Source organism: Anoplolepis gracilipes, unplaced genomic scaffold, assembly GCF_047496725.1.
Source record: "Anoplolepis gracilipes unplaced genomic scaffold, ASM4749672v1 Contig18, whole genome shotgun sequence".
Lineage (NCBI taxonomy): Eukaryota > Metazoa > Arthropoda > Insecta > Hymenoptera > Formicidae > Anoplolepis > Anoplolepis gracilipes.
In genome coordinates, this window is record NW_027328669.1 from 1,210,013 (window position 1) to 1,228,276 (window position 18,264).

The 18,264-nt window shown below is 31.0% G+C and overlaps 1 pseudogene; it reads right to left on the reverse strand.

Moving 5' to 3' along the window:
* Window positions 1-9,752: 9,752 nt before the first annotated feature.
* LOC140675783 (uncharacterized) lies at window positions 9,753-11,718 on the reverse strand (annotated as a pseudogene).
* Between the last annotated feature and the right edge of the window lie 6,546 nt (window positions 11,719-18,264).

The window sequence follows — 18,264 nt, forward strand, 5'->3', positions numbered from 1 at the left end:
GTCGGTTCCCATTGACGGATGTAGGAAATACAACTTAGCCACCACTATGTATATCATCTCCGTGAGATATCAAACATGTTTGAACAATATTCTTGACGAATTCAACGAATTTTACGTGAAAACGTACGAACGGCATTACGAAATACAAAATTTAACTTCATTTACAACATACACATTGAAATTTGCATTAAGCAATTTCTATGTCGACAAGTTTCCGATGAACTTGCAATTCGGGAAAGATATAATACTAGAAACTACTGACAAGCTCAACGCGCCGGAAAATGTGACGGTTCCAGTTGTAACGCCTACTTTGGCGGTAGTCTATTGGATACCACCCAAGAACATAAACTGCGTGGCAGTAACTTACGAGATTCATTGGATGTCAACCTTTTTTCCAAATGATAGACGAAAAAGAATTACTCTAGATGAATACGACATTATCAATAAAGAATAACCCCAAATTTCGCCCATTTTTTGGCCCTCGAATTTCAAATCGAACTATATGCCAAACAGTTCTATATGATAGAACATTAATCTCAGAAAAAATTTAAGTTGAGCATAGAGATAGTTTTGGAGATACAGTGGGTCAAAATGACCAAATTCTCAATATTCCCAATATTGTCCAAGCACTGTAGACACAAAACGAAAGTCAATACTTCTTTGATAACAGTGGGGGTCTGACTAGAATTAGTCAAAATAGTTTTCTATCTCCTCCATCCCTGTTGCTTAATATTTTAAGGGTTGCTTAATATTTAAAACTACTCTCAAAACAGTTTTTACTGAATTTCTCGAAAACGAATGCAGATATGAAAAAATATTTTAAATAAAAGATGTTTGTCTTAAAATTCTGCATAAAAAAGGTCTGTTTCACTTTTTGGATAGGACTAACTTTTTAGTCGAAAATTGCCAAATCCCGATATATGCAATGTATCAATTACTATTCCTAAAAAACAAAAAAAACAATAAAGTTTTTGAAAGAAAAATTCATTGTTTTTTTTTCATTTTCTCATGTAAGTTTTTCAATATAACAACTAGCAACCCTTTATTTTAATCTTTTATATTTTTATATCTTTAGATATAATTTTCGCGATTTCTAAAGGGTTATCAAAGAAGTATTGACTTTCTTTTTGTGTCTACAGTCCTTGTACAATATTGGAAATATTGAGAATTTGGTCACTTTGACCCCCCGTATCTCCAAAACTACCTCTATGCTCAACTTAAATTTTTTCTAAGATTAATGTCCTATCATATAGAACTGTTTGGCATATAGTTTGATTTGAAATTCGAGGGCCACAAAATGGGCAAAAAACGTGTGTTTTTGGGGTTACTCTTTGAACGTACGGCAGATGGCAAGTTTTTCAAGTCAAGCCATCATCTGGTGTCAGGACAGGAATGCTTGGCATTTGTACGAGTATATCCACTTAATTTTAGTAATTTCTCCAATGACACTTAAATAAAAAATGTCTCCGCGTATCCAGAACCAAATAATTTAGTTCTAAGCGGATCCGGTACAAATAGTATAAATATTTCATGGAATCTCAGCGATAACCCATTACACATTGAAGTACAAACAAGTTTATTCGCAAATATGACAAATTGCTAACAATGCTGAGACGTATAATTATACAATAGAATACTATATAGAAAATATACTGCCAGGAACTTTATATAAATTCCGTTTGATCCTGAGATATTGCAATTACGAGGAAGAATTTATATGGCCGCCTGATGGAGAATTACTTTTAAAACACATGGTAAAATTAATAATTTATTTATATTATCATGTATTTATTTTCTAGAAATGTTTTCATAAATTTTTTAAATTAAAAATTTAAGTAAAAACTTTTAAGTAAAAATATCTATGTAATGTAAAATCTTTTAATTACTTTGGTTAATTTTCTCCAATGCCAAAAGCATTTTGAGCCTGCTCATTTTTGCAAGTTAAATTGATATTACTAAATTTGTAGTTATCTTTAACAATTAAAGCTTCCCAATTGATGCAAAATTATCCCTCAGGATCAATCCTGAGTTGGCACATGTTCCTGATTTAATAAGTACATGAAACATTGTAGTCTCATTAAGTAAGCATTCCCGGAGCACTTGGAACATCTCATTTATCAAATAAAAATACAATACATATATACAAGTTTTGCTCCTAGCACCTGTATCAGTTAAATTGGGAACTTTTGCGAGCAGATTTACAATTGACGTGTATAGATTGCAACGTTTAATCGTCAAAAATAATTTTAAAATGAGTAATCAGATTGATAATTTGTTTGAATTAGTTTGAATGAATTTGATTGAAAGTAAAAAGATTGGAATTTATATTATAACGGAACAAAAAATTACTGGTAACTACAAAAGAGATGAATCAGAAATATCAATTTAATGTACGGGTTGAAAACGTTTACGGCTTTAGAGACTGGAATAATTCAAGCGATGTCATTGATTTAACAGAAATATTTGCTACGCATTTGATAATAATATCAACGATCGCGGGTCTTACTATTGGTGTATATTGTATGTGCCATTTGTATTATTGTAAGTATATTTGATATAAACTGTAGACTTTAATTTCATATTATTTTAGATTTGTAGTAATACCGATAATGTGGAAATATATTTATAAGAGATTTAGATAGAATAATCGCGTGTAAGTTCGAGAAAGAAATTTATTTAAAGTAAATTCACCGCGTACATACAAAGTACTGTCGGCTCGAGCTTCGACTGTCGACTCCTCGATTCGTTTTTTCCGTCGACGTGTCTTAGTACTGCGACCTTATTTATTTTGGTAATACATACGTTAGTACACATAGGTTAAATTTTAAACGTACACTTTATTTTTAAGTCTCTACAGATTTATATATAAAGTGTCCCATTTTAATCCCTCCAGTTGAATATCTTGAAAACCCAGTCTGGGAGAGAAAAATGTTTCAGGCAAAAGTTGTATGGTTTCGAGGGGGCCATAAGATGGTACCATTGGTCTGACCTTGAAGAGTCATTTGAAGGTCACGTGAAGGTCACCTGAATTTTTTTAAATGGCGCCCCCTATTTTTTGTTACATATTCTTGTAGCTGACTTCGAGAGCTTTCCAAAACACTATGATAAAATGTTTTTTTATTAAACACTTTTCGAGTTATAAGGCTTCAAAGTTGTAATATTTTGACATAAAATACAAGATATCTCGTAAAATATTCATTTCTCGATTATCTTACCCTAATATTTTTATGCACAGAATAATGAGACAAATCAATTGGTGTAAAGAAAACACATAGTTATCTTTAAGAATAAATCTGAATTTGCAACTAGCAGTTACACATTTTTACTTTAACATAAATATGTGTTTTAATAATTGCAACCCACCGAAGAGTATCTTGCCACAAAAATTCTTTCTATCTAGGCCGTTCGGAAAAAGGTAGACCGGCAGTAAAAAGATAGGGCCCTTTGACTGCAGATAAGACGCACTCTGCGGTTGAAGTTAGAGGGATCCTCCTTCAGGAGATGGCAGTTGAGGAAAAGGGTATAGAAGGTATAGAGAGTTGTAAAAAGGTTGATATACACGGCAAACCCTGAGGGAAGTTCAGATTAAACCAATTTACCAATAACTATTGCATATATGTATTTGATTTTACGATTTTGCTATTTGCATTTTATTTTGTTGTATTTTCCCATATCTATTAACAATGTTGGACATTAATTAAAGTGTAGTTCTATAATTGATTTATACACTATACCTGGTATACATCAATATAAAGTTATCTAGAGATGTAGAGAACTTGTTTCTTTTTCCTATTCTTTTTTTTATCATATAATCACAGTGGTCTTTAAATCGAAGTCTATCACTAATAATTATACTTACAATTAGTATAACTATTTTATTATAAGTTAAGTATTTCATTATTTTTATTTGTTCCATCTTAGAAGGAAAGGTATGGAAATGTTCCTTTCCGATTTTAATGCGCTTTGAATATGCTGTAGCCTAGATCAAAATAAGAAACACATATTTTTTTATACGTGCCATTATGGCCGTTAAGAAGGTGAAGTACCATCTTGAGAAAAATCGATTTTTATATTTTTGAGCAAATACCGTTGAAACGGTAAGAGATATAAAAAAATGTTTTTAATAAAAGTTTTATGGTTTTTAATGTACTTCAAAACTGCATAATCAAATTTTTCGAAAGTGTCATATTCTTCGAAACCCCCCCCCTCCTGCCTTTACTTTTTGAAAAACCTGATTATGCAGTTTTAAAATACATTGAAAACCATAAAGTTATTATTGGAAACATTTTTTTTATATCTCTTACCGTTTCGACGGTATTTGCTTAGAAATATAAAAATTGATATTTCTCAAGAGGGTCTTTCACCCCCTTAACGGCCGTATGGGCACGTATAAAAAAATACATGTCCCCTATTTTGACTTAAACTACAATATATTCAAAGCGGAGGGGGACACATCTTTCCTTCTTAGTTCCATACAAACATTTCAACGCACTATTTTCTATTATTTCTCTCCTTATATTCCTAACTATCATATATTTCGTTTTTCCTGCATTTATTTAGATATAGATAAGTTTATTCCGGATTCCCCACAAAAATTACCGGGGTTTTCAAGGGTGCACCAAACCCCTTACAGTCTCCTCCACTCTCTTACTCAAACATACACATATCCTACATATATACAATTTACATAATTATACCCCAAAACTTATTTCTACGTCTCTGTCAGCTCCTTCCTTCATCCTCTACACTATTACTCTCTCCTTTTGTTCTCCGAACCTGGCCTTTGTGCGATCTTACAACTTGTTCCCCTCTTCCGCCCTCACGACCCGCCCTTTCCCTTTCATCTCTCCTTTCCTCCCCCTTGCTCTCTACCTGTCCCTTCTTCTCTCCTCCTCCCTTGCGTCCGTTCTATTCGCCCTCTTGCTTTCTCTTCCTTTTTCTTAACTCCCTTTTCTTCCCCTTTCCCACTACCCTTCCTCTTTTATCTCCCATTTCTTTCCCTCTTCCAACCATCTCCACAACCTCCCCTCTACCCTCAGTTCTCTATTTGTTGCTATCACGCTTCTTCCTCTTGCCCTCTCTCTCCTTGCCGCTTCCCCGATTCTCTATCTCATTCTTCTTTCTTCTAGCGTCAGATCTTCATCCACTCCAACTCCTTATTTCCTCCTTATCGCCCCCTCACACTCTAATATCTCCTCTTTATCTTCCTTCTCTTCCATCTCTACTAATAAAATTCACGTTCTATCTTCCCTTTTTCTTTCTTCCACTCTCCTCATCCTAGCCACCCTGCCTATCACTCTCCTCACAATGCCCTCCACCATATTCTTCCTCTTCTTCTATTCCTCTCCAGATCACGTTCTTCTCCCTTCTTTTCCTCCTCTCCTCTTCTGCCCTTCTTTCTTTTTCCCTTCTCTCCAGCTCCTTTCTCTCTTTCTTTCCTTATTCTCTCCGCGCTCTCCTCCATCCTTCTCCAGGTTCTCTCTTCCTTCTCTCTTTTTTCTATCTCTCCCTTCTTTCTCTCCTCCCCCCACTTATTCTCTTCTTTCTCTTCTATCACCTTTCACCAGTCGTTACTCCTCCCCTCCTCTTCTCTTTCTCTTCTTTCCTCATAGCTCTCCTTCCCTTTCTTTTCTAGTCCTCCGTCCTCTTCTCCTTCGCCATTCTTTCCCTCCACTTTGTTCCCCCCTCCCTCTCCTTTTCCCTTTTCCTTTATCCCTCTTCTTGCCAATTCTAGCCTCTCTTTCAAACCGCTTACTCTCACCTTTCTGCCCTCCAGCTTCTCCCCCTCTTCCTTCTTCTTCCCTCCTTTCCTCTTCTCTCTTCTTTCCTCCTTCCTTTCTTCCTCCACACCTACCCGCTTTTTCTCCTTTACCTCTTCCTTTTCTTTCTTCATTACCTTTGCTTTATCCTCTCTTACTTCCCTTCTCTCTTCCTTGCTCATTCCTCTTCTCTTCTCTTCCTGTACCCCATCCTTTCTTCTTTCTTCTTTCCCTACTTCTCTCTCTCCTGCTTTCACACTCCCTTCTACACCTCTCTTTTCCCTGTTCCATCCTTTTCTCTTTTCCCCTTGCCTCTTTTCCCTTCTTCTTCCTCTTCTATCGCCCCTTCTCTCCTTCTGTACTCTGCCTTCTTCTCCTTACTCTCCCTCAATGTCTCTAGCTCTCTACATATCCTCTTTGTCACTTCCAAAATCTCCTCCATGCACTCTCTCATCCCCTTCATCTCACTCTTCAGCTGCCTCAATTCTTCCACCTATCCCTGTTCTCTTCCTCTTCTTTCTTGCTTTCTTCCTTCTCTCCTTTATCCTGATTCTTCCAATTATATCCTTCCTTCACTTTATCTTATTGCCTTTCCTCTTAATCAACCACTCCTAACCTTTCACCACATGCGTCTCCTGATTACGCCTGTCAGCCCCTATCGATTCGATATCTCGGCGACCTCCTTTATCGACATCGATCTATCGGTCTGCTTTTCTCGACGATATACCCTCTATCACACTCTTACCGTCATCTGCCGATGACTCCCTGTACTCCTCCTTCTCTATCGCACCGCTCAGCTCGCCGATATCGATGTATCGACCACATTCCGCCGTCTTCTCCATTTCCCTCTTCTCCCCGCCTTATATCTCACAACATCTCTTTCCACTTTTAATTTCTCTTCATTTCTTCGCCGTCTCCTCTTTCTCACAATTTTCTCTTTCACTTTTGTCTCTCTGCTTTCTGTTCTCTCATCTCTTTTCTCTTTGCTCCCCTCACTTCCTCGTCCTTCTTCATACCACCGATTCTATCACGTTATCTTCTTCTGTCTTCTCCCTCCAAGTTTCAGTTCCTTATATTCCTCTTCTTCGCTTACTCTCCTTCTTCACTCCATTTTCCCGCCTTCCACTGGCCCTCCACTTTCTCCTCCACCCTCACTTTTTATTCATAACCTCTCCTTTCCTCTCAAAAATCTCGAGACTTTTCGCTCTTTCAATTCCCAACATTCTCTACCCGCCATCTTCTTCATCCTCCGTTTTTCCTGCATTTATTTTTAACTTTACAAGATATATTCATTCATTTTTGTTAATAAATGCTCTATTTATTTTATTCTTCAACTCCGCACTACATTTTTTAGTTATATATTAATGTATCTTCTGTTAACATTTTTATACAACATTCTTCTGAACTTTAATTATATCATTTACATATGTATATAGTAAATAATAATAAAACTGCTAATACAGATTTCTATGGCACTTCATATTCAATGGAAATTAATTTACATCATTTATTGTTGAATCCTGCTGTGTTCTATTATTTAATGTCCGATGTTTAACTGTTCTAAAAACATTCCTCTAATTCATATTGATATAATTTCTCTATTAATCTTTATCTATCAATTGTTTCAAATGCTTGTTTAAGATCCATAAAAATTACTCTCACCATTTTTCCTTTAATATTAATTTCCATTCGTCAATAACGGTTTGAATCGGTTTTTCACGAATTCTATTATTTAATGTCCGATTGTTTTTCTGTCATAATATCATTAAATTCAATATATTTAACTTTTTTACTACTAATTCTTTTTTAATTTTACTATTAATGCTTTCTCTACCAATGTTATACATTGTAGATAATAGATTACTTGTTTTAAATTATTTTAATGACTGTACTTATAATAGATAATTACAGAGTTTAATTTGTTAATTTTGTGTCACATATTTAAAAATTCATGTTATATAATACAAAGTTAAACTTAATTGAAACGGTATATTGAAATTTTAATGTAAAAACAAGAATTTTTAAATGTAAATTTTTATAGTAAAGCATTTATAAATTTTTATTATAATTAATTATTATTATAAATTAATTATTCTATTAATCTTTTGTTACTGATATACACATGATACTTTTGCTTATGTATCTATCTATTTATATTTATATATCTATTTATATTTATTAATTTTTATATAAAACAGTAAATTATTTTTTATTTAAAAATATTTAAAGACATTTTAATGTAAAAATTCGAATTCTTTGAGTTAAAATAAATTATTTTCTACGCCCCAATTAGCAGATGTTTTTTAAAAATGTTTTTAAAAATTTTTGAAAAATGTTTTTAAAACCATTTTTAAAAACGTTAAAATAATGGGCTAAGTCCCCTTTTATTCATTATAAAAATATTTATTTTAACATTTGTGTTCAGAATCCCCATAATTAATCCGCATAATTAATCAACAAGCATTTCAGTGGGTAATTAACTGCGCTTCAGGAGCCGAGAGCGCACGCACAAAGCTCTGACTCAGCGCGTACGCCACGAGCGCCCAATCGCAGGGCACTTATTCGCTATTGTTCGAGACGCGTTTTAACGGACTCAGAGCCTTGTTCAATAACAAACAAGCTCAACAGCTGATTGTGCCTTTCCAGAAGATTCTGACAACAACTCAATGATAAACAAAACAAGCAAAAACTGTCGGCGGATGTATCGTTACAATCGAGAAAGGTCGAAAATCTTCTGGAAGGGCACAATCCAATAAAAGATCGACGCGAGAAGAGCACCGCTCATTTCTCGCTAAGTCTCGGTCTCGCACAGAGAAATAGTTGGTAATCACTTCGCTAGCTCAAAAATCTTTTGGAATAGCTTTTCGGTGATACCACCACGTTACTCGCGTGGTGAGACAGGTGAGCTCTCGGGTATCCGCGTTCGATTCTCTCGCAGATCGCTCTCGGCGAAACTAGACTCGCGATCGGGTGCTTCGACAGCCCTAAGCCGACTACGCCGGTCGATATCTCGCTGAATTTTGAAAACTTTGTAAATAGTGTTTATTTGAATTAAATGGCTTTAGACTTTTACTACATTCTTTTCTACAGTGTCGTCGGTTTTACTGTCTTATTCTCGTTCGCAGTCCACTCCTCGTCTCTCGATCCTAGACCGCTGTCGCTCACTATGGATCTTACAGCAATCCGCAATACCTCGCGCTCTTGCGAACAATTTGAAAAAATGTTTGATAAATATTTATTTTAAAACATTTGAATATATATTTTAATGTTTAAAAAACGTTTATTTATTATTAAAAAATTTTATTTAAAACGTTTTTTCAATAATTAAAAAATATATATTTTACGTTGAAAAAATATTCTTTTATAGGTTTATTCTATAATATAAATAAAATTTACCACTGATATACATAATAACTTAAATTTTTATTGTTCAACGCTAATACAGCTGAGCTTTGGTAGTAGTTATAAGCATAGTACCAATAAAATGATGCATTATACAATTGCATTGACAATACAAAATATAGACTAATCCTATCAAATACGCAATATATGTGTTTTAAATTTTAAGTTAACGCAGTTTTTAAACGAAAAGAATAAAAAAGAAAGAAAATTAAAAATAAAATGGAGTAAGATATAAACGGATATAAAATTATGAAATGTTAACAATAATAAATATATATCTTAGCGCGAGAAACAAACTAATAAACATCATTTAACGAGTATTATTTAAATTATAAATTTGACGACGTGTTTCATAGGAAATCATTCTTTTTTTTTAATATAACAATACCCGTCAGAGAATAAAGCTGAACAAAGAGACAAAAAAAAAAGTAAAAGAAATACTCTACCAAAAGTGGCACTTATCTTTGATCACATACAACATCACCTGATGGAATAATCGTAATTCATCGTTATTTTTTGTCTTCATTATACATTTTTCTTATTACTTCGAAAATACTTTATCTCCGTTATCTCCGCGTTACCTCCGTATCATCACTCCGTCTCATCTCCATTTGTAGAGCTAACATCGTTTGAAAGTTCATCATTGTTAATGTCTTGATGCCTGTTATTAAAAATACATCAATGTTAATAAACAACGTTAACAGATATAATAAATTTTATTCATGTAGGGACAGATATCTTGTCACATGAATTGAAATGCATATCGGGGCAATATATGAAAAATGTATATGTAATACACTGCCCGTCATTAATTCGTTCCATTCCCCTAACAACGAATGGAATGAATTAACCCCTTGACTGGCATTAACGCCATATGGCGCGAAAAAATAATGTGCGCAGGATGGCATTGACGCCATATGACGCGCACATTATTTTATTTTGTTCCTATTAATTGGATTTGAATGACGCTTGATTCTTAAGGGTTTTTTGGGTCGCTGAATACAATTTTGATATGAAAATTCAAAATGGCTAATACAAAATGGCAGCCAAAATTTAAAAAAACTATAAATTATTAAATTTCTATCAAACTATTAAGGATTATTTCGGATTGCTGAATACATATTTAGGATCAAAATTAGAAGAAATATGATACCGGGAGACTGTAAAAATAATTATTAATTAATTTTGACTTTTTTAACGTTTTTGACATGTAAAAAAGTTTAATAAATAGATTAAATTTTTAATTATCAATTTTTTATAGCTAAATTATTAGTCATAAAAAAGGAAGTAAATCATATTTTTTTAATCGTTAACATTTTTTTTTAATTCGAAAACTAAAAAAAATTGAAGTTAAAATTTTATCACTGTAGCCTCCCCATGACGCACTCTAAAATCATGAAAACATGTTATTAACCAATACAGAAGATGAAGAAAAACTTTCAGAATTGAACATTATTTATGTCTTGCTATTTTTGGCACAATTGGTGCTCATATTCGTGCCAGTCAAGGGGTTAATGACGGGCAGTGTACATCCTCTAATTATATATATATATATATATATATATATATATATATATGTGTGTATATATATGTGCATAAATTCATGTATAATTCTCTATAATCTCTACATGTAGAATCTATTTTCTTACAATTATTTTTATTTATGTATATGTATGCGTAGGTTACCCAAAATTACTAAAATATCTAATTATTTAACATATAACGTATACTTACTTTTTTATACAAAAGCTGGCTTGAGCTAACCATGGTCCTGCTTTCCTACCAAATATCGTATCATTAATCATCGGAATTTCTTTAGCAATTGCTTCTGTAAAGAAATATAACAAAATTACAATCTATGAATAAATAGAATAATTCAAATTGTCAAAAGATATCATTTATACACTTAAGTTATTTTTATATTTATACATAGGCGTAATTGTATTTTTATTAAAAGAAATTTAATTGTAAATAATATAAACTTACCGACCATTATTTTCGATATTCGGCGTTTCAATAATTTTAATTTATTTCCTCGTTGTCCTTTCCAATTAAAATGACTTGCCAGTTTATTATCTAAAACTATTCGAAGTACGGAATTCACTTGCTTCTGAAGTGATTCTTCCATAATTCCTAAATGCAGAGCATCGACCTACAAATAAGTAAGTATGTAAAATTACAGTTAATATGAAGTATTTGAACAAAAAATGAAATATCTTACCACTTTCAAATGAAAACTGTCATTTTTTTAAATTTACGTTCAATTTTTTTTAAATTATTCAAATATTTTAATGGAAATTTGTTCAAAACTTGTGACGTAGATGGATTTTCATTTTTAAGTTTTATATTTTCAGATTTTGTTATTATCTGTATTTCCAAAAAACTGTCTATGTTTTTGTTTATCTTACGCCAAAGAAATTTACACTATGACATTTTAGCTAAAAATAAAAAGAGAATATTATTGAATTTGTTATAAATTAAATATTTTAATTTAACACTTCAGTATTAGTATAAAATGTATTGACTTATAAGTTCAATTATATCTGCGCACGCGCATGTGTGTGTATGTGTGTGTGTGTGTAAATATTTATGTATTAATATAAGATTTTTATTAAGGCACATTACATTCGAGAAGAATTATCCTTATCATATATATGTATACGTATATATGATAAGGATAATTCTTTTCGAATGTAATATGCCTTAATAAAAATCTTATATTAATACATAAATATTTTCAACAATTGCAACATACCACTAAAATAACAAATTGTATCTGTAAGAGATTCCAATGTCACTTCTCCTTCTAAAGTGTAAGCACAATTGTGGTTTAATTTCGATTGTATTTTACATCCGTTTGAGGAAACTTTTCAAAAACATATTCTTTTTGAAATATTAGATGTAGGTTGATGTGTTTCAATTAAAAAAGAATTTTCTTGTTAAACTTTTACTTTTTTAGATATTACGTAACTTTTGCTTGGTATTTCATTTACATCATGTGAGAAGAGTGACTCTTGTTCACTATTATCCAATAAACGTGAATGAACACTTTATCTGTGTATAATGGCATTGCGCTATTTATTTTGTCAGGCAATAAGTGATTTGCTTGCGATAACTTGCTCATATTTGTTATTTTTGAAATTGGTGATAGTGGCGGTAACATTGACTGTACATGACGTCGTCTTTTTTTAACATTTTCTTTGTCTGACTCATAAAATTGTTTATTTGGTTTTTTTAATCATTTTCCTTTTCCTTTTTCTTCAATATCCAAATATAATTTGGTATTCGGATTTTTTGAAATTTTTACAAGCATTTTTATCCCTCTATCATAGTTTTCTATAAAAGTCATGAATTTCAGTTATACCATAACAGGAAGAACGTGTAAAATATAAGAAAGGATAAACGAGAAATTATCTCCTAAAACTTACCAATGTTTCCTTCTATCTTCTTGATGGAAAAACAATTCCACTCCAAATTAGGTTTTGTGCACTGTTTAACTAGTTTATGTATCGTTACTTGGTGTTCATTCATTGAATACCAACTTAATGTACCACTGTTTGTAATCCATGAAGAAGGAATAAGATTGTTGAAACCTTCAACATCTTCTTCTACGTCAGTTTCAAAATAAACAATAGACCATTCTGTCATATCATTATCGATAATTTTTGCTTTTGTAACAGATATTGATGTTTTATCAATAATATCATCTTTTCGTTCTTTTTCCGATTTGTTTCATTCACATTAATTTCGTTGTTCATAGTAAACTGGAAAAACAAGAAAGATGAATATATTAAAATAATTAATAAAAAGGATCCATAATTAAATAAATTAAAATATAGTAATAAGACGTAAAAAAGAGCCGGTTATAACAGTGTAAATTGTAATTAAATAACTAAATAGATAGTTTATTGTTTAGTCAGAAAATCATACATAACTTAAACTTAAAGTAATACATAAAGATCGTAAGGAAATTATTTATTTTTACACCTTTGCATATTATGCGGCTGAATTTGTTGTAATTTATTATATTTAATTCTTCATCCCGCCCTCTCCCTGCGCTGAAGAGGATTTGAATCAAGCCGAAACATTCGCATTATTGTAGACTATTTCCGTTACCTTAATTAATATTACCGTTTTATTTATTCTTATTTTTATTTTTATTTGTTTCCTTACAACCTTTATGTATTACTTTAAATTTAAGTTATGTATGATTTTCTGACTAAACAATAAACTATCTATTTAGTTATTTAATTACAATTTACACTGTTATATCCGGCTCCTTTTTTACGCCTTATTACTATATTTTAATGAATATATTGTATATAATATTTTATATAATTTAATATTATTTAATATTTTATATAAGAGCTTATTGATTATATAGTTTCTTGAATAGTATTTTGTAATACTATATTATATAATGAAAAAAACTAGAAGAATTATTATAACCGGTTCAGTAAAAAATGACCTATCAAATTTTGACATCTAATATTCAATCATAATTTATAATTTACACCAATTCAACATTAATTAGAATTTTTGTTTAATGATAGTTGATTTGATGGTCATTTTTTCGCACATAGAAAAGCTTAAGCAGTAGAAATTAAAAGAATTTCATCTATACGGAATTTTCAATGCTACTTAAGTTATTTCAAAATAGCTGCTTAAATTATATTCTCAGTTATGATTGATTGCTTTCCTTATGTCTTAAATCTTACTGCTTAAGTTTTTTATGTGCCCGGACTTTATTTCCATTGATAATTTATTAAGTATATTACTTTGATTAAGTATCACTTTTATCTCACAATCAAATATTTCTCATCATATACATATAACAAAATACCAGATATGAAAAGTAAGAATAGTGAAACAGTAGAATGTAAAAGTAGAGAAACATAAAATGAATAAAAAATAAAATATCTGAAGATGTATATTACTTACCAAGTATCACAGTGTAAAATTGATGATACAACATAGCCGTTTTTGTATGGTATTTGTACATATTTTGTAGTAATTTCTGATAATGGCCATTTTTTAAGATTAGACACTTTATTTATTTTAAATACTCCTACGCAGGAACTCTCGGAATATTATAAAAATGATATATTATAAAAATTACATTTATTAAGGTGTATTATAAAAATTACATTTATTAATCAATTCTCTACCAATTACAATTGGAATCTGTAAAAGTCTAGAAATATCAATGTTTTTAATTTGAATAATATTTTCATTAGCAGTACCACAACAGTTATTCGGACTTTGAGTTATTTTAAATTTTGCAAGAGCAACACAATGGTACTGACGCGTACACTCTAATAATACGGGACCGGTATTATGAGGATAACAAAATTTTGGAAATTTTCATTATTTTGATTTGACGAATAATTAGATTCAAATGACATTATTTCTTCAATTCGGCGACCAATTTGTTCAAGCGGTTTACTACGTCCTCTAACTTTTCTCTTAATATTCTGCATGTAATTTTCAAAAGGAAATGCAGAAACCGTATGCAAAGAAAAATCTAACTTATCAATAAAGTAATCTGCATCATCAGCTATATGAATATTGTTATGAAAATTGTGAGTAATAAAATTTTGATTGTACAATATTGCAGTCAACTGAACAAAATGTTTCAAAAGACTTTTGGCAAATTGGCGAAGTTCTTGCTTTTTACAAAGAATTAGGTTTAATAATATTCTCATTACAAAATGAAATTCTAAAAAATGAATATATTTCTGTTTATTTAAAACATGTTTGAGAACAATTGGCCCTATATATAAAAGAAATAATCGAAATTTTGTTCCTTTCCATCGTAAAACAGTGCACAGCTTTCTAGGTTTTCTTGCAAATTCTACTGGAATACACTTTTGAAGTTTAACAAGAAGATTTGAAATCAATTCAATTTGAGCAACCGAAAGTCTATGAGGAATTGCTTCTTGGTACCACATATTCAATATCATTGAACGCATAACACCAAGACATTCTAATGCAAATAATCAAGAACAAAATCATATACAAAATTTAAACCCGCAATATTAGTAAGAGGAGTATTTTTACGGCGAAATTTCAAATCTTTCCATTGTAGAAAATCTTCACAAATGCGAGCAGGACTCTCTAAATCAAGGAAAATTCGTCGATTATCCGACGTAATATCACGAACAGTGCATCTAGTGTAGAAAAAAAAACCTGTATGTGATACTGTTCCCATTATGAAACTTTTTGCTGGAGCATCACAAACAAAGTAAATACCATCTAACCATAGTGTAATTTTTAAAATAAAGGCCATTATTTTTCAAATTGTTAATTTCTATAATAACATCTTCTAAATAATTTTCTAAATTTGCAGGTTTATCTTTACCATAATATATTCCTATAGGAAATACTTTGTTACGTAATTTTGGAACAGATACTACTGTACATAATATAGGATATACTTGATCAGACGAACTCTTGAATAGAGGTAATCCATCAATGTTTATTAATTATTTAAAAGTACGGTTTCTAAATATTTAGGAGCAATTTTTAATAATTGTTTTTGCAATTCAATATGAATATAGTAGCCAGGCTGAACAACATTTTTACTTAATTTTGTTTTCAATAATGTTCATGCATTGATAGGGAACTTGGTTTCTGATTCATTGGCAAAACATTCATGATTTTCTTTCAAACCTTTCAGTAAATCTAAAACAGCTTCATGCGTTATATTATGTTTTAAAGCTCACTCACGAAAAAATTTAAATATTTTGGAATTCTCAGAAATTGAATTTTCACTATATTCTGAATTAGATGGTGAATATGGGAGAAACGAAAGATCATTAGAGTCGACATTTTCATGTAGAATATCATGTTCTCCATCGTTATTACAATGTTCAACATTATAGTTTTCAGAAGTATCAAAATAATGTTCATTTTCAGAGTACTCAAAACTTTCAGAATGATGAGAAAGTTCAGAATGTTGAGAAAGTTCAAAGTGATGAGAAAGTTCAGAATGACAAGAAATTTCAGAGTGATGAGAAAGTTCTGATTCTTTCTAAAGATAAAGAAAATCTGGTATTTTGGAATTATTTCTTCTGGCAGAAGAATATGATTGCTGCGATTGGTCGAAATAAACTGAAGAACTGATTGAACTGAATTCTTCTACATCTTCAGCATTTAATCTACGTCTTTTTGCTTTCTTGCAAAGTTCATAAAACGGTATATCTTTAAGCATATTCTTGAATAAATTAAAAGTATATTATTCCAGTAATTAGTATATGTTTTTCAGTGTTTCATTTTTTTGTTTAAATTTGGAACATAATAATGTCAAAGATAATAAACTATGTTAGACTTCCTCATATTAAAAAATACTGTTGTGCCCGTGCCGTGAGGATAGGGTCCTCTGGGATATTCACCCAAAGAGTTGGAACTCAGGCAGCAAATGAATGCACTCCGTACTTTTAGTAAAAGAATATATTTCAATCATACTATTACACTTATCTTACACTACTGATGATTCGCGTATTCGGTCGTCGTGATGACGAACCGTGTCGGTAGATTACTTATTACGAGCGACCGCGATGGTTCTCGCGATCGGTTTATATATCGCTTTAATTTTGGGGGCGGAAGGATGAAGTTTTCCGGGTCACGACGTGCTCCGTGCTTGGGTGTCGTAATGCTTACTCAGCTTGACCGTGACTTGCTTTCTTTTTGGTCACGTCTTATTTTTCTTTCTTAATCTTTCTATTTAATTCTTATTTAATTTTTTTATTTAATTCTTTTTAATGTTTTTTATTATTTACTTTGCTTGCTTAATTTTAGTTTTTTATTTCTTTATTTTATATATTTACTTTTTCTCTTTTCAGGTAAGTGTGTCGGGTTACGACAATACATATAAAAAATAAATATTTTAGTGATTATAGGAATAAATTTTTTTTATTTTGCAGAGATTTTAAGTTTAACATACTATTTATTACCTTTTACATTATTTAAAATTTGAACATAAAATATGTATATAATATTTGAATATGAAATATAAAAAATGGTAAATATATAAATTAGACTTACCAAATTATATAGAAGATTCCAACGTAGAGATTCTTCGTTGAGATAAATATCGTACAGATATATTCCATACAAAGAAAAAAAACACATACACACTCTTCGATTGGAAAATTTCCTGTATTAAATAAATAATACTATTTAAAAAAATTTTGTTTATAACAAAATGTATGTAAATATATAAATGTATAAATGTTAAATATATAAATTTTAAATATATAATAAATATAAAATATATAAATGTTAAATATAAAGTGGATTTATCAAACTGTTAAACAATAGTTCAGTATTCACATAGAGACTTTTCGAGTAAAGATTTCACACATAGAGATCACTTGTAACATATATATTCCATATAAAGCAACTTACAAATTCTTTGATTGGGAAGTTTCCTATATAAAACAGATAAAAAAGACAGTTATTTAACTGTCACATAAAAAAAGCAAATTAGCACAATGAATTAGTACACTATAGTTGCATTCAGTGAAAAGAGCTGTGTTTTGTAAGTACTATAAAAATTGTGAATCTGTGATTAGCATATGCTTCTAATCTTGTCTATATTTAAGCGAAAAGTATACTAAACGCAGCCAATACAATGCGATTTATCATATGTTAAATTGTACTTCTGTGTAACTCCGGTTAGAGACCGAATATCGATCTAAGCACGGAAAAAAAAGTAGCTGCCGTAGCTAAAAACTGCGTGTAGTAACTAAGAGTCAGGTGTAAAATATGGACTGCTATCATTTTAGCTGCAATACTGATTTAATTTAGTTAAAAGAATTTAGCTATCTGATACACGATGTTTAGCTACATGTAACACTACATCTAAAATATGTTCTGCTAAAAAGTATGTTAGAGATAGCTACACTAATTAGCAATAGATATCAAACAGATTTTGCTATGATTGAGAAAGGTTGTGGAAATATGGGATGCTATTAGGAGCTGCTATTCTATACATGATTACCGATAGTTATCGGTTCGGTACGTGTCGTTGTACATATTTTTTGACGTATCAAAAAACATTCGTAACGATACTTACTGAACTGTCAACTATCGGCACTCA